This window comes from Felis catus, chromosome B2, assembly GCF_018350175.1.
Source record: "Felis catus isolate Fca126 chromosome B2, F.catus_Fca126_mat1.0, whole genome shotgun sequence".
Classification (NCBI taxonomy): Eukaryota; Metazoa; Chordata; class Mammalia; order Carnivora; family Felidae; genus Felis; species Felis catus.
Window position 1 is genome coordinate 100,385,111 of NC_058372.1, and position 16,776 is coordinate 100,401,886.

Genomic DNA, 16,776 nt, shown 5'->3' on the forward strand with positions numbered 1-16,776 from the left:
GCAGTTCTTTGTGGGGGTGCAAGAAACACTGTGCCGGGGACAGCTCTTCACTGGGCAGAACTGTCTTAGGCACCGTAGGACATTTGCCAACCACCCGACCCCCACATCACCACATGCCAACAGTGCCTCCAGTCTTTGAGAGGGGGACAACAAAGACTCCCAAATGCCTCCTGCCTCAGTCACGGGCTAAATTTTCTGAGTCGCAGATTTTATCTGGGGATAATACCTGTTCTACCACCTAAGGAGGGATTTGGGAGGACCAAATATGCCACAGATCCTTATAAACCTAAATTATCTATACAAATGATACCACGGACAGCCTTGCCAGTCAGAGGCAGGTCTACACAGTGGGTCCTAATACCTGTATCCCACATGAGATCTATTGCACAGGGTGAGCTGTCCAGTCACATACTAGAATATGCAACAGCTACTTATTCTGAGAATGTTTCCCCTCCTTGAGTGGGAGATTCTGGTTTTAAGCATTGCCGCAGACCAACCCCACACTGCAGTGTAAATTTTAGAGGGAGGGCTGTTGGCGGATTTATGCGCCACTGGAACAGACAAGAAGGATGGCGGTCTCATAGTAGCTTCAAAGAATCTGCCTTAGGATGGCACCCAAACTAAACTGGAACAAGGACACTTCTCTTAGTGAGTAAGAAATAGCTTCCAGGGTCAAGAGAACAAGGTAACAGAATATGGTGCTCTACCCTCCCATGCACAGCAGAGCAAGGAGCAGCAATGCACTGGTCTGACCTTCAAAATGCCTGATCTGTTCTTTGCATCTTTCAGGCATGCTTATGGGAGGGAATCTTAGAGGCTGGGCAGGGCTTTGTATCAGTGTGCACAAGAGTCACTTGGAGAGTGATATGAAGAAAGCACCTGCCACAGGGGTTCAGATTCTGTCCATCTAGAGTGGGCCCAGGCACCTGTACTCGTAAATAGTCTCTCTGGGTGATTCAGATGCAGGCCACAGACCGCCTCTGGGAAAACAGGGACACCTCTCCAGAGATTTCTACAGTTAGGAGGCTTTGCCTTCAACTCTCCCCCATGGAGCATTCTGGCTCTCATTTTATTGCCTTCATGACTTAGAATTTAGGTAAAAGTGCTTCTCTGCCCTCAGATGTGGTTATTTTGGGGGGTTAAAAAACTGTTCTTCCTCTACCTCTGTTCCTCCTCCCCACCCACCTACCATACACATTGTGTAAAGGAAAAGCTGATTTTATTTTGTTGATCTAACCTCTCCTTTATCATTCACTTTCAAATGAGGACTAGGAAACACTGACTGGGCAGAAAGTTCCGACCCTTCCTTTAAGGAAGGCCAAAGGCCTCAGGTATTAATGGGGAAGTGAAGGAGGTCACCAAAGGCAGAGTTGAGAAAAAGGCACAAGTCCTTTTTTTTAATATACTTTTTTTTTTTTTTTTTTAGAAAGAGAGTGAGAGAAGAGTGGGGGAGAGGGGCAGAGGGAGAAAGAGAGAGAACTCAAGCAAGCTCCACGGTCAGCACAGAGCCTGACATGGGGTGGCCCTGGGATCCTGACCTAAGCCCAAATCAAGAGTCGGGCACTCAACTGACTGAGCCACCCAGGTGCCCCAAGGCACAAGTCTTGAAGAGCAAAGTGCAAGTGGGTACCAACTCCAGCTCATTAGCTGTGGTAAAGGGCACTGAAGTGGCCTCCAAAAATTACCCGGGGGTTGGAGAGGCAGTGTTGGCAAATAAGAAGCTATACATGTGTAGCTTTTCCATAGTTTCTTACATTAAAATATTTAGCACTGACATGGTTTTAGTCTCACCTGACACTGCTTACTATTCAGCTTTGGTACATTCCTCCAAATTCTATTCATCTTAAAAAACAGCAGACTGATGAAAATGCAAAATCTCTGGGCTTGGCCATCTGAAATGAGATCTTTTACCCTTGTCTTCTCCAACGTTCCAGAATGCATTTTTTGCAAAGGGAAAGATTATCAGAAAAGGAAAAATGCAGAGTAGTAAAGTCGAAAGAATATTATACTGAAGGTTTTGGTGAGAAAATATTTATGTCCACCAGCACAAGCCACACCCTTTCTGGGAAGATATTACTAGCCTTGAAGCTGGGTTAGTAGATCCCAAAATATACCTCACAAAAAGCACAGTTACCCTCCCAAAATAAGCCCTATAATTAAAGTCTTTTCAAGTGGATCGTCCTATATCACAACTTGACATACGTTGCTTTAATCTCCCTGCTTTAGCAAGTGTAGCCATCTTGGGCTACAAAAGCTCTCAATAACTTACACTTAAACCAGACTGTGGTGTCACTAGGAAATTGATGCAAATAAACAGCCCTGTGTACCAAAATACCCAATCTCAATCATCTGTAATGAGATCTCTCTCCTCCCTAAGCACATTTTCATCACACCAGAATCGCTGCCCTTGATTTAAAAGGAAGGACTAGCCCAGATTGAAATACCATTACATCTCAAAGGCTATCTAGAGACAGGCACTTGTGAAGAAGCTGGGGCCGAAATTAAAATATGAGACAACCTCTTTTGTGTGAATGTGAGGATCATGTTGTGTGAGTCTCATTTTCAGTTTACAGTCATCAGTATAAGCCTTCAGATGCCCATCTGTCTTGCTGAAGTCACATCTTGCTTGGAGTCAGGGGCAATGTAAGAGAGAGTCTCTTACGAGACCTTTCAGCCCTATGATTCTCTGACCAAACCTCTCTACGTTTTCTGGTTCTATATTGACCTCTAACTAAATGCCAAAATATTAAAGATTTTATACCTTCAAAATAATAAGTACTTTGGGTATTAAATTTTAAAAATTCCTTCTATATATCAGGTTTCTCAGTCTCAGCAGTTTTGACACCTTGGGCCCGATCATTCCGCATGAGGGGGTTGCTGTCCTGTGCACTACAGGATAGTTAGTAGTGAGCAGAATCCATGGCCTCCACCCACGCGATGCCCATAGCACACAACTCCCCACCCCCTGCTGTGACAACCAAAAATGTCTTCAGACATTGACTAGTGTCCTTTGGGAGAACAAAATTAATCTGGGTTGAGAACCACTGCTCTCTGTTTATATATTTACATATCTCCCCCAGGTATGGCTGGGTGGGCGGGGGAGGGTGGTGGGGAGTCTAGATTTTTCAAGGCACTCACAAGTTTGATTTTAAGAATTTCAAACTTCCTATGACTCATAATGAAGAGTCAGGACATGTGATACAGTGCTACCTTGAAAGATTTATAAAGAACACTACTGCTGTCTTAAACAAAGGGTGGTGAGGCTTGCCCTCATTTCAGTCAAGACGCGTAAGAAGACGGATTTGCCGTCACCCTATCTCTTGGATGGCTCTTCTCCCTACTTTTAAGAGTTCCATTCTTCGAAGACTACTGTTAACAAATCCTTCATGTTCCATTACCAGGCACTCAGTACTGACTGCAAAAGAAGAACACTGGGGTTGGTGTCTCCTCACATCGTCTATAGATGCAATGGCCCATGGTACCAATGGCTCACGGTACCGCTGGTGGACCAACCACCTCAGGGGCAGGGTTCCCAGCGCTGGGCCACGTATCCAGGAGGGGTGCGGTAAAGCAGATGCTTCCTCAAGGAGAGGCAGGGTGGGAGGGAGAGGGAAATAATATCAGGAGACAAACAGTACAAGAATGGAACACGGTAAGTTCAGCCCAGAGAGGGGAAGATGAATGACGGAGAGTGTCTCCAAATACCGGAAGGGCTGGTGTGTGACAGAGTGGAAAGACAGGTCTCTACTTAGAAAGTGACTAAGAGCATAGGTGGCTCAGTAATATTTATCACAGGCCTTCCATTGTGCCAGGCACTGTCTGGGCACTGAGACCAGAGGAAGGAAAAAGACCAAGGTCCTGCTTCATGGAGCATATGTCATAATTCAGTGTAAAGACTAGAATGCTTTCCTTCCCTCCCTGCTTCCCTTCTTTCTTTTTAACAATTTGAGCTAAACACCCAGTTATTTGACTGCTCATTTTTTTTCCCCATTGTAAAACTACGGTTTAATTAACATAGAGCAAAAGTCACCCTTTTATTGTAGAGTTCAATGAATTTGCAGGAAATATACAGTTGTATCAATATCACCACAGATGGGGGCACCTGGGTGGCTCAGTCGGCTGAGCATCTGACGTCCGCTCAGGTCACGATCTTGCGGTTTGTGAGTTCAAGCCCCATATTGGGATCGCTGCTGTCAGCACAGAGCCTGCTTCAGATCCTCTGTCCTTCTCTCTCTGCCCCTCCCCTGCTTGCCCTCTCTCTCAAAAAATTAAACAAACAAACAAAAAATATTGCCACAGATAAAGATCCAGAACAATTTCATTACCCTCTAAAATTTTCCTGTTTCCCTTAACTTTTTTCTTAATTGGCGCAAGCTACTCTTCACGTAGCAAGCTCCCTACCCCTGAGAGAATTTGGACTGCCCTTTGTCACGGGTTCTGTAGAAGAGATTTGATTTTGGCTAGAGGGAGAATGGGCTGGACAACCCCTGAAGCTGTGTCCATCTCTCCAATTCTATGAAACAAAGGGGTCCACTTAGGGACACCTAATCTTAAACACCAGCCCATCTGCAGTGACACAGTTGATTCCCTCCAACCACAGGAAAAGTCCCATCCCAATGCCAAATTCTTGTAGTTAAAGCTCAAAAATTTAGTCTGATAACTGGATCTCCAGGAGGAGTACATAATAAGCACAGACAAAAAAGTAAATAAAAATAAAGCTTTGGAAATGAATGCCTAAATACGGTACCCAAGACCCAAACCACAGGGACCATCTATTCCCGACCCGTCTTTTCCTTCTCATTATTTTGGTTCGTAGTAACAATGACTCCAAAACTGAATGGAACTCAAACGAACTCCAAACTCTAACTGCACTTGGCTCCAAAGGTAACAGGAAGGTAAGTTAAATTAGTCAAGCACATCTAAGAATGGGTAGGCAGAGGTGGAGAAGACAGCAAATGTCTTGGGGTTCCCACAAGGTGTTACAGAGTGGACTCTGGAGGACGGACCGTGGTGACCAGCTGTGACATCTCTTGTGACAGCAAATGTGGTGTGACCAACCCATCCCCAGTGGCCCTCCTGCTGGGAGATATGTACACCTTTTGGTGGTCTGACTTCAGTGGCAAATGTCTAGTTTCCAAACAACGCTGTCCTGTTATCAAGAATAACTGCTTTATTTAACACCTACTATGCCCCAGCACTACCTAGCTCATTTTATTCTCATGACAACCTTATGACGGAGGTAACATTACAAGCCTCATTTTACAGATGAGGAAACTGAGGCTCAGGGAGGGTATGTAACAACCAGTTAGTGTAGAACTTAAACTTCAACCCGGGTCTCCTGATCTCGAAGACTGTTCTTTTTACTACTGCTAGCAAGGTCCTCTGGGTGGTTGCTGAATTTAATGTTCTTGGCCTCTCCGGCCACTGTCATGCTGGGACTGGCTCCCAGACGTGCTGAGTTCTTACTTCCCTTCAACTTTCCATTTCCCAAGCAGCTAACTGACTATTTCTTGTTTCAACAGATAGGCCATAATGATCTCTCTACAGCGGAGAATCTTTGTTGCTGTTGTTATTCTATTAGTCTGCAGTTTATTACTCTTATAGTCCATGTTAGACTATACTCATATAGTCTAGGTTACCTAGACTACAAGCTCAACTGTCAAGGGTATTCTTTATCCTGTATTTCAGAAACTTTCCTAAATCTAGATTTCTTATTAAATCTTAGAAAACTCCGTATTTCTAATATTACTTAATAACATATCAGTAACAACAAGAAAAAAGTCATACTGTTAGAAAGTACCAACTGAATGTTACATCCAATGATAAACTCCCATTTTGTCTAAATTTAGTGCAGATGTAAAAGATGCACAAAACAAGGCACTGGCTTCCCTTTTGGGCACCATCTTACAACAAAAGATATTAGAAGTAAATGCAGCAACACTTACCAAAATTTCCCCCGACTATCACAAACTTCATACACACCACATGTCTTCTAATACAGCTGCTGGACCAGTCCTGAAAGACAAACCACAACAAAAGGAAAAATGCATCGCTAAACAGAAGTAATTTACCCTTCTGGAAACCACAACATCTTCCTTGTTTGGGGCACTCATCAATGTACCAAACTCTTACTGCCAGATTCCTTTTTGTTTTTCACAGGAAGATGAAACCAATTTACAAATTAACTCAGCACCCACTAATAACAAATAAATTAAAATCGGGACAGTGAAATAAACCAGAAACTGTGCTCATACTTTGTTTGAATTTTTAGCCCTTACTTAAAATAATTGAAGACAGGGGCGCCTGGGTGGCTCAGTCGGTTAGGCGTCTGACTTCGGCTCAGGTCATGATCCTCATGGTTTGTGGGTTTGAGCCCCGCGTCAGGCTCTGTGCTGACAGCTCAGAGCCTGGAGCCTGCTTTGGGTTCTGTGTCTCCTTCCTTCCCTGCCCCTCCCCCACTCTTGCTCTGTCTCTCAAAATAAATAAATAAATAAAAATTTAAAAATGTAAAAAATAAAATAATTGAAGACTAAAGAACTATGCAAAAAGACCTAAAATTGAAGTCATAAAAAGTTTCTCCCTCAAACCAATTCCTCTTCCCTGTTTCTTTTAATAATATACTCTCTTCGCCCCTGCTGGCTGAGAGACCCTCACCTTTCTTTTCTAGACTTCATTTTCTTATCTGTAAAACAGGGATTATTGTATTGACCTCCCAGGGTGGTTGTGGGGATTAAATGATATAAATTTAGTGACATAAATGTCACAGAAAGGCTTAAAACAGCAGCTGGCATGCAGTAAACACTCAGAGCATTCGAGGAGCTATGATCTTTCTCCTAACCACCCAGGTCTGAAAGCAAACACGGCCTTCCTCACCTCCACTGGACACCGTGGTCCTGGCCTGCCCTTCTCATCCTTCGGGCGTGCGGGACTCACCGCCTTCCCTCTCTCTTATCATCACACTGGTTGGCATCACACCTTGCAGGAACTCAATTCCTGGCCCCCAGTTTCTTCCCTTCAAATCCCACTCTCACGGCTCTGCAAGGCATCCTTCCTAAACCGAACTTAAAGCCTTGTGGAAACACCTTCCACCGCTTCCCATGACCTTCAAATTTCTCTGTGAAATTACATTAGCCTGGGACTCCAACCTCCCTCCGCTTTGTCTCCACATCTTCCATCGGAAGATGCAGTCGCCAGTCCTGCCTGAGCCTGTGGGTCTGCTGGTTTCTTCCGTGAGTGTCTCTGCCCCACAAATGCTGGTAAGGGGCCTAGCCGTTTTCTGAGGCAGGGGATCTTTATTCCTTTTGTGCCACTGCAGCCTAGAGACATGTTTCTCAGAATAACGTTTTTATTTATTTTTATTTTTAAAGTTTATTTTTGAGAGTGTGCATGTGAGTGGGAGAAGGGGAGAGAGGGGGAGAAAGGGGAGGGAGGGAGAGAGGGAGAGGGAGAGAGGGAGAGAGGGAGAGGGAGAGAGGGAGAGAGGGAGAGGGAGAGAGGGAAAGGGAGAGAGGGAAAGGGAGAGAGAGAGAGAGAGAGAGAGAGAGAGAGAGAGAAGAGAGGGAGAGAGAATCCCAAGCAGGCTCCATGCTGTTAGTGTGGAGCCAGACGTGGGGCTTGAACCCACAAACCATCAGATCATGAGCTGAGCTAAAAGCAAGAGTCTGACGCTTAACTGACTGAGCCACCCAGTGCTCCTCAGAATAATGTTTTTAAATGCTTGAAATTAATACATGCAATGAACAGGATTCAAAAGAGGTATACTGATATGCAGTTATCAAAGTACATAAGAAAACAGATTTTTTTTATATTTAAATAAGGTTCAGCAAAAGTCTAATAATTACTGTAATCTGAAGTACTATTGGGCATAAATGGTATTTTAGAATATCTGTAACTATAAAGTAATATGAAAACACCCATAATTTCTATTGGTGACAAATAGCTAGTGCTACTTTCATAATAGAAGGAAATGTTAGATTTCTCTCTCTTTTTTTTTAATGTTTATTTATTTTTGAGAGGGAGAGAGAGACAGAGTGTGAGCAGGGGAGGGGAAGAGAGAGAGGGAGACACAGAATCCGAAGCAGGCTCCAGGCTCTGAGCCGTCAGCACAGAGCCCAACGTGGGGCTCGAATCCACGAACTATGAGACCACGACCTGAGCCAAAGTTGGATGCTTAACTAGCCACCCAGGTGCCCCGGAAATGTTAGATTTTGATTAATGGTTAGTAAAAATAATTTTTTTTCCCCCATCCAATTTCACAGACCCCTGAACTCCATCCATGGACCCCCAGGTCATGAGCCCCTGCTCTTAGACCTGGCCTACCTACTTCTCCTCTTCGTGAGCTCTAACTTGATTTTCCCAATGTGCTGTTATCTTACCCCTGTTTTTCTGTTTTCAAAAATTATGTTTTATTTGATATAGATACTTGAAATACACTTCTGTATCCTACTTAAGCTGTAAAGGAAGGCCCTCTTTTTTTATTCCTCGCATGGCAAATAATGCCCTGCCTCATAGCACACACAGGAGGGAAGGCACACAGCCAGCACTGTTTGAATGAGTGAGCTCAAGGGCTTGCTTCCGGCCCCACACGGACTCAGCTGATAGGACTATTATGTCACCTCTCTCTGGCAGCTTGTGAGCTCCTAAATATGTAGACAGGACACCTAAACACTCCATATTCAAAGTATAAACTACTGAAATGAGGCAACAAAATGTTCCCTTCTTTTACTTCCCTTTAGAGAGGATGCTCAGATCTCCCAAGAACAGGCTGGACATCACACCATCCTGTCACACAGGGGGCTCCTGTGTGACACAAGCACAATCCCTTCCTCCGTGGAGCACCAAGTCTAGAGCTTTCCCCAGCTAGTGTAGAGTAGATGGGATTCTCTCAATCTTTCAGGGCTTTTGCAAAGACAAGAAATATCCAGTGATTTCCTAAGTATGGATACCTTGGTGACCTATAAAGACAAGGCCAGTTAAGGTTGCTCTGGCTTCTCACTGGTCTCACGGATATGAGCCCGTGGTCCCAGTAGATGGAGGGGTGAAATGTCACCTTCCCTAAGTGACGCTGTCCTTGTATATGAGGCCGAAGATAGCAACTCAACAGAGACCGCTTCAGGAAGGTCTACTCCATACCTGGCTGCGTACTTCACTCTGAGCCCCCTGGGTCTGTGATGAATCTGCCTCAGGAGAGACCAGTCCTTTGGTCTTACCAGCTTTGTCCCTAAACAGCCGCAGCTCACTACAGTCAGAAAAGCATGTGACTCTTGACCCTGGGGTTGTGTGTTTGAGCCCCACATTGGGTGTGGTCTTGAACTTAATAAACTTAACAACAAGAGAATAGCTCTTCCTTTTCAAATGACAAAAGTATAATGATTTCCTCCACTCATAAGGGCACTGTGACCATTTGCTTTGGAATAAATTCACCACTGGCAGCATCTTCCATGCTCACCATTATATCCAGTGACGCTTAGGACAGTGAGGGTATACTCTCTCCCCCCAGAGAACTACAAAAGATGAGATACCTATTCAAAACAAAGGCTGGCCTTGGCATACTCTTTTTAAACTTAAGGACACTTATATCCATCTCACTTGAATTTGTTCTTCTTGAGACACACTAGGTATATGGTATTAAATAAAAACAGCTTAATGATAACGAACAGGAGCATGACTGTTTAATCTTTTGTTTCAAGAATTATGACATATACATCCTCGTAAATAAATAGTAAGATATTTACAAGCATTCCCACACAACACACTGCACTGCATGTACTTTTTGTTTCTAATACCTATCATAGACTATGTGCGGCTCCTGATTAAAGGTAAGATCTCATTACCACTGGGAACAAGTATCTCTAACATGGTTCTCATCTGCATGGGTCATCCCTTCTCCCTTCTTTCTAAGAGATCCCCCATATTCCTTCAGCCATGGTGCATCAGGGGCAGGTGACAACACTCCCAGCTGGAGGGTGGGGACTTGATGGGTCTAAGGCTTTGCAGTGTGCCAACCAGCAACATCGGCATCACCTGGGAACTTCTGAGAAATGTCAACTCTGAGGTCCCATCCCAAACCTACTGAGTCAGAATCTATGTTACAAGATCCCCAGGTGACCTGTGTGTCCACAAGGTTTCAGATGCACTGATCTAAGGGGAACGCATTCCTCTTGCCAATGACTGGTTCAAGACTAGGCATGCGACCCAATGCAGGCCAACAAGATGTGAAGAACGGTTTCCTGGGAGCTTCTTCTCATTCTGAGATAAATTCCTCCTTTCTGAATGTTCCATGGGATGTGATGCCTAGGGCTTCTGTAGCTACCTTGCTCAGTCTAATGATAAAGCTGGCCCAGAGAGGAAGGTAAAGACAAAAAACCCCAGAGAAGCAGAGTTGGGGTGACTGCATTAGGTCAACCCTGAAGTCTGTGGAACCAATGGAACTCCAGTAAATTTCATATTGTTCAGGCCTCCCTGAGTTGGGTTTTCAATGACCAGTAGCTGGAAAGCATCTTGACCACTCAGTGCCCAATAAAGCATTCTACAAGGAACAGAACACAGAGGCACTGGGCTCAGCCACATGCTGAAGAATCCAGACAAGTTGGTGCATCGAGAGGCCACAGCAACAGTTTAGAGACTTGTTTTGTTTGGGGAAGTGACCCAGGAGTATTTCTGGTTCTGACAACCTTTGTTCACTTTGCACATTTCCAAGAGCTTTCTAAATCAGCCAGTTTAAATGATCAACCAGAGGAAGTGCTGAACACTTTCCAAATTATTTTAGCCAGAGTGGTCAACAGTTGCTTTCCCCAGAAGCCACATGGATGTCATTTCCTGTAAAGACAATGGGAGACTAATTGCTCAGCCTCAGACTCCAGTAGGGAAGACAACCTGTGACATGTAATTACTGGCAGGGTAAATAAGGAAAAGCTGGAGGATCTCAGAATCTGCTTTTGGATCCACTCCAATAACTTGGGGGAAAGTAAAAAAGAGCCAGCTGGTCTAGAAAAAGATTTGAGGGGCCAGGAGCTTAGGCAGTTGCTCTTAGCATTTTTACATACCACTGGTACTTATTTAAGACCTTTCTGAGGAAACCAAGTAGATCTGCTCTTATATAAAGCCATATACGGCTTTGGTGTAACTTTGCTTCATGTACAGGAGTGATGTGGTCAAGGAGAAGTGGGTCTAAATGGGCATGATCTCTTCTGTGTTATAGCTTCTTAGCCCCAACAGGATATTTTGAGGGATGGGTTTGTCATGTTGGCTTGATGAAAGATGTGCTTTCTTTCCTTTTTTTTTTTTTTAAGTTTATTTATTGTGCAAGAAAGAAAGAGAGAGCATGAGCAGAGGAGGGGCAGACAGAGAGAATCCCAAGTAGGCTCCAGAACTGTCAGCGCGGAGCCGGATGCGGGGCTCAAACTCACGACTGTGAGATCATGACCTGAGCCGAAATCAAGAGTTGGATGCTTAACGGACTGAGCCACCCAGGCAACCCCAAGAACGTGCTTTCTATCATGGAGTGAATATTAGTTGGTTTTCCACAGAATTTTCTGTATGTTCTATCATCTCAGATCTCTTTTTCTCCCCCAAAGCTTTTTGCCTTCTCTTCCCTGGTATTTCATATACTTCCATAGTCCCAACCATTACCCCTTGTCACGTGTTTTAAACTATATCCCTAGATCTATCACCCATGCTACCTCCTAAATATAATGTACCTTAAAGGTGGGGACCTCGTTTTGGTCACTGCTAGTGTATCAATGCTTAGCACAGTGGCTGGCGTTGAGTGTTGTATGTCTGTTGAATGAGTGAGTGAAAGCCTTCACTCAGAGTCTTAGGATGACTCACAGAAGTTCTTGCTATGACCTCCTAACTGGCCTGACTTTGGTGTCTCCTTTTCCCACTCTATGGACACACATGAAAGCTCTGAATTACAGCTCTGATCATGTCAGTTTCAGGATGCCCCAGCTGGGAATGACTTATTAGCTGTATTTTCCAGGTGAGAAACTGGTCCCAGTGAGACCAGGAGGCTTGCCTTAGGTCTTACGAATAGTAGGTGGCAGAGGCAGGATTATAACTCAGGATGCTAACCAGTGGTTCTTGCCACCATGCTACTGACTGGTTTGAAATCTTCAGCGATCTTTCAGTAGAACCTAGTACAGGGCTAGGTATGTAGAAGTCACATAATAAATATTTGTTAACTGACTGGATAAATGAGTGTCTCCCTTTTGCGTATACCAATGGGTTTCAGTTTTTCTTAAAGTGGAATACTCTTTAAAGAAAGACGATTCTCAGGGCGCCGGGGTGGCTCAGTCGGTTAAGGCTCCGACTTCGGCACAGGTCATGATCTCACAGCTCGTGGGTTTGAGCCCCGCATCGGGCTCTGTGCTGACAGCTCAGAGCCTGGAGCCTGCTTCGGATTCTGTGTCTCCCTCTCTCTCTTCCCCTCCCCTGCTCACACTGTCTCTCTCTCCCTCTCAAAAATAAATAAACATTTAAAAAAAAAAAAAAAGAAAAGAAAGACGATTCTCCAGTATACAACATGGAGAAGAGGGGAGCTGCTCTGGACCTTTGCCCCTGCAGTGCCTCTGAGCCACCTCCTAAGAACCTCAGGGCTTGGTGGCACTGCAAAAAAAACAAAACAAAACAAAACAAAACACAGATGACTTACACAAACTCTTCAACTTTGTACTTAAAGCCACCATTACTCCAAACCCACCTCAACCTTATCTTCCATTTCTTCTTCCTCCTTCACGCCCAGTCTTACCAAAGCACTTGCTGTTCCCAGCATCTGCCCCTTCCCCAGGCCTTCCTGTGCCGTTTCTTCCCTCTTATGTGTTCTTACTTCCACTTGCAAGAATGGAGAACCAACCTGCCCTCAGGCCCAACTCTAATATAAATCCCTCCCTGAAGTTCCTGCCCAATTTCCTCCACTAGAATCAATCTCACTCTATTTGTACCTCTCCTATAGAACTTACCATATCATCTACTGCAAGGGAAAGAGACAGCTCCTTGAGGGCAGGAACCTACTCTAAATTTATCTTCGAACCACTGGCACCTTGCTTGGCCCAATGCCTTGCACAGAAGAGGCACTTCTAGTCATTTTGTTGCATTCAAAGGGCTTTATCCTTTTTAGTTCACTTCTGTGACCAATTATATAAATTCTCCAATGGGGATTCCAAGTCTTCCTCTAGACAATAGAGGCTGATGATAAGCCAGCACACACTTGTGGAGCCCCCTTACTAAGAAACAACTGTATGAGTCTTTGCTGAGTCTTATTGTCAAACACAAAGAATGTGGGGGCAGGGAGAGTGACTTCCCCTCCCCTCCATAGCTCTCCTGTGGCTGTGGCTGCCCTGCACAGCGTGAGGTACAAGCTGGGCAGCCTGTGCACAAAGATAACAATAGATTTCAAATACAGTCCTGACTCCTTCCATGCTACAATATTCTCTGCGAGTCTAAAGTCAATTGTCTGAAAAATTAAAGCGTTCCAAATGGCGGGATAATGCATTAAACAAGCCAGTGCACAAAGCCCAATCACAAGGGAGGAGGACGGGAACCAGAAAACACAGGGTTCCCTAGGAAACCAAACCCACTTTATGACTACTGTGGCCTTCGCTCCCCTTGGGGGAGGAGGAGGGGTGCTCTGAGAAGGCACCACTGACCCATCTGCTTCCCTTGCCTGCAGGGCTCTATTTCTTCTGGCTTTACTCCAATGAGTTGGGGAGACTCAACTGAGGCTCGGTTGTTGCTTGTTTGATTATTTGCTGGAGGGGGAGTAAAGAGCAGAAGAAAAGAGGAGGAAGACAGACAGAAAAAGAGATGAGCACAGAAGGCACTTGGCCAGCAGAAAGAAATTACTGACCACAGAATAAGAGGGCAGGAAGGCAGAACTACAAAAGGCTGGCTCAGGGAATCAGAGGCTCCCTGTGAGCAGGGCACCACCAAACCAGCAAATGAGTTTACCCTCAGCTTGCCCAAGAGGCCAGCTCTGAAGTCAGACTAGAAAGGTATATATTCTGGGCTTAATGGCGCAAATGGTTGGACTGAGTCAAGCAAAGGGATGGCTGGAGGGCTCGGGTGGGGCTTTTAGGGCTCCCCTTTGCCCCCTGTAATCTCCATCAGCCCCAAGCAAGCATAGTAATAATATGATTCATAATAATAATAATGAATTATTAAGTTTAAACTTTTAGGCTGAAGATGGGGAAAAAATAAATGCCATTGGAATAAAGTTTATATTTATAATAATCATGTCTTTTCTTTAACGAGTTAAAGAATGAGCGATGAGTTTCTTTCAGGTGATCACATTACTTAGATGTCAGGTAAAAAGAGAAACTGTTTTGTAGTATACTTGAATTATTTCTGCCTTGCCCTTATAAATGAAGCTGTTTCTAGGGATCTGCTGTCCAGAGTCTGAACAACTTATGATGCAGGTACAGCTGCTAGACAGGTCCCTGAGCTCTGCCTGATTACTACTCCTGAGACCTTCCAAACAGATACTGTGCAGTGGCTCCTGGGAAGGTCCGTGAAATGCACACAGTATCACAATACTGCCAAGATCAAGATTAACAATGATGTGTGTAGAGCCCTTGGAGTGTAGGCTGGCTACAATATTATAATCCCAGAATCTTAAGGATGAATGAAATGTTGAAGAATATCTAGTCCAGTAGTTTTACTGCTATGTTTTTAGTACAAGAACCTTCTGAATTCATACACGTGCACACATTTTCAAGGTTGATACCGAATGCCAATATATTAGATGAAAGTAGAACAGAACAGTCTTGGTTCAAGGGTAAAAGGACTCAAAATGCTACCACCTGGGCCATCCTTCTGGCCCACTTGGCACTTCCATGGAACCCTAATGTTCTAAGAACACCGAAAATCACAAATCTAGTCCCCAACTCCCATCCAGCCTCTTGTCTCCGTCTCTTCTAGCCCGAGCACAGGTTTGCCATGCGGCAACATGGGTAAGGAAACACCTCTACCTTTTCTCTACCAAGGATCTATTTTACCCACACCCAGGACCCAACATTATGAGGATTTCACCTCTCATAAAAAACTGCATTTTTGAAGCAGTAGCTAATTTATTTGCCTAGGTCATATTTGGAGTCAGTGACACCTCAACCTAAACCTTAGCCCTGCTATGCTTGGTAAATTCGGGAAAATTCCTGGATAGTGTGAAGTGAAAGTAGAAACCCAGCAGATGCTTGTCTTCTCTTCCTCTGCTTCTTATTTATTCAAAACAAATCTCCATCCAAAAAAAAAAATCAAATAACTAGGAATAAATCCAACACAAAACACTGAGAGAACTGAAAGACCTAAATAATAGAGAGTTATGCATGTAAATGAACTGGAAGTCTCACTCTTTTTAAGATGTCAGTAACCCCCCCCAACTGAATCTTCAATGCATTTCAATTAAAAAAAAAAAAAAAAGATAGGTTTTTTTTTCCCCAGGTGGAAATTGACAAGTTGATTCAAAAACATATATGGAAATGCAAAGAGCCACAAGCCAAGATAATGTTGAAGAAGAACAACAAGGCTGGAAAACTTACTCTATCAGTTTCAAAATTCATTATAAAATAATAGTAATTAAGACAGTGTGGCATTTGTTTAGGATAAATAGGCCAACAGAAGAAAAAAGAAGGTCCCAAAATAGACCTATACAAAGAGTCATCTAAATTATGACAAAGATGCTGAAGTTCAGTAAGTGGTGTTGGGTTCAGTGGGTATTGTGGGTTGTGCCTCAGAAAGATACAATGAAGTCCTAACCCCCTCAGTACTTCAGAAGGTGACCTTCCTTGGAAATAGGATCTCTGTAGATATAATTCATTGAAATGAGGTCAGAGTGGATTAGGGTGGGTCCTAAATCTAATATGACCGGTGTCCTTATAAGAAGGAAATTTAGACACAGGGTGACATGAGGGGAACGGGGCCATGTGGGAATGGAGGCAGAGATCAGATCAATGCAGCTGCAAGCCAAGGAGTGCCAAGGAGCTAAGATGGATTCTTCGCTAGAGCCTTCAGAGGGAGCACGGCCCAAGCCACCCCTTGATTTTTAACTTCTAGCCTCCGGAACTTCTGAAACAATAATTTTTGTTGTTTGCTCCAGCGCCGAGTGTGGAGCCTGATGTGGGGTGCGATCCTGTGACTCTGGGATCATGACCTGCGCTGAAATCACGAGTTGGATGCTCAACTGACTGTGCCATCTAGATGTTCTGAAAAAAATTCTGTTTTTTAAAAAGTTTTATTTACTTTGAGATAGAGAGGGTGGCGGAAGGCAGAGAGAGGGGTAGAATCTCAAGCTGCTGACAGTGCAGTGCCTGCTGTGGGGCTCAAACTCATGAAACTGTGAGATCAAGACCTGTGCCGAAATTAAGAGTCAGGCACTTAACTGACTGAGCCGCCCAGGTGCCCCTGAAAAGAATTATTCTTAACCTCTACTTTATACCATGCAAAAATGAACTCCACACGGATGGTAGAACCAAATGTGAAAGGTAAAATAATACTTTAAGAAGAAAACAGAATAGCTTCACACTATGCGAGAAGTAAAGATTTTTAAAGAACAGAACACAAGAAAATGCTAACCGTAAAGGAAAAATATAATAATTTGGACTATATTAAAATTAAGTATGACTTTGTCAAATGACATCAGAATCAAAAGGCATGCACACAGTGGAAGTTAACTGCGATGTTAAATCCAGCAAAGAACTCCTGTAAATCCATAAGGAAAAGGTAGACAACCTAATAAAGAAACAGGCAAATACTTGAGAAGAAATTTCACAAAAAAGGACATCC

At 44.0% G+C, this 16,776-nt stretch overlaps 1 protein-coding gene across 1 annotated transcript in view; it reads right to left on the reverse strand.

The window, feature by feature from the left end:
* FYN (FYN proto-oncogene, Src family tyrosine kinase) overlaps positions 1-16,776 on the reverse strand; it is a 216,377-nt gene that overhangs the window by 114,450 nt on the left and 85,151 nt on the right. Inside the window, 1 exon segment of the mRNA XM_023254266.2 lies at positions 5,946-6,015. The gene's annotated coding sequence lies outside the window, so the exon portion shown is untranslated.